At 30.9% G+C, this 795-nt stretch overlaps 1 non-coding gene across 1 annotated transcript; it reads right to left on the bottom strand.

Moving 5' to 3' along the window:
• Positions 1 to 386: 386 nt before the first annotated feature.
• Positions 387 to 493, bottom strand: LOC121220640 (small nucleolar RNA R71). The gene has a single exon (XR_005917860.1). It is a non-coding gene; the product is annotated as a small nucleolar RNA R71 (small nucleolar RNA).
• Between the last annotated feature and the right edge of the window lie 302 nt (positions 494 to 795).

The following is a 795-nucleotide window of genomic DNA, read 5'->3' as shown; positions in this document are numbered from 1 at the left end:
TAATTTATTTAGCCCAAATTAAATTGGGAATAAATTAAAATTAATTATATTATGAATTAACACACATTTTTGGACCATCTTAGGCTGAAAATAAATTTGCCTCGATGCTTCAAATTGCTTCTCGGTTTTATTATTCGAGCATTGTCTACCGAGCTAATTTTCGCCCTTTGTGCCAATCTATCGAAAATAGTCAAAATTAATCAAAGTTAACTATAAAATTAAATAAAATTTATCATGTTCATATTTTTAACATAATTTAATTATTTTATAATATTTAATTATATTTCGACAAGAATTTAACCAAAATAGCATGATTTTAAGTTAAAAAGGGCATGTAAGAACACATAAATTTTCGTGTTTCCAATAATCCTCCAAACATGAATGTCAATCTTAGAAATGACATCACATATTTTTAGAAATTAAAGGATGAAATGCTTTACAAAGCCTTGGAAAGATTTAAGCAATTACTTAGAAAATGTCCTATGCATGGTTTTTAACACTAAACTCAGAAAATGATGTTTTATAACGGGCCGAATGAACATACAGGGATGGTAGTCGATGCCTCTGCAAATGGCACTTTTTTGGATAAATCCTATAATGAAGCATATGAGATTTTAGAATGGATTGCCAACAATGATTATCAATATCTTACCACGCGAGTTACGACTGACAAGAGAGCTGCTAGCACCATTGAACTTGATGCAATCACTTCATTGACAGCTCAGGTATCATCTTTAGCTGATATGATCAAGACAATGAAGAGGTCCACTGTAGTCTAGGAGATGAAATGAGCCG

The sequence above is a fragment of the Gossypium hirsutum genome, chromosome D08, assembly GCF_007990345.1.
Source record: "Gossypium hirsutum isolate 1008001.06 chromosome D08, Gossypium_hirsutum_v2.1, whole genome shotgun sequence".
Classification (NCBI taxonomy): Eukaryota; Viridiplantae; Streptophyta; class Magnoliopsida; order Malvales; family Malvaceae; genus Gossypium; species Gossypium hirsutum.
The sequence above is the reverse complement of the archived record's forward strand: the minus strand, read 5'-3'. Positions and strand labels throughout refer to the sequence as shown.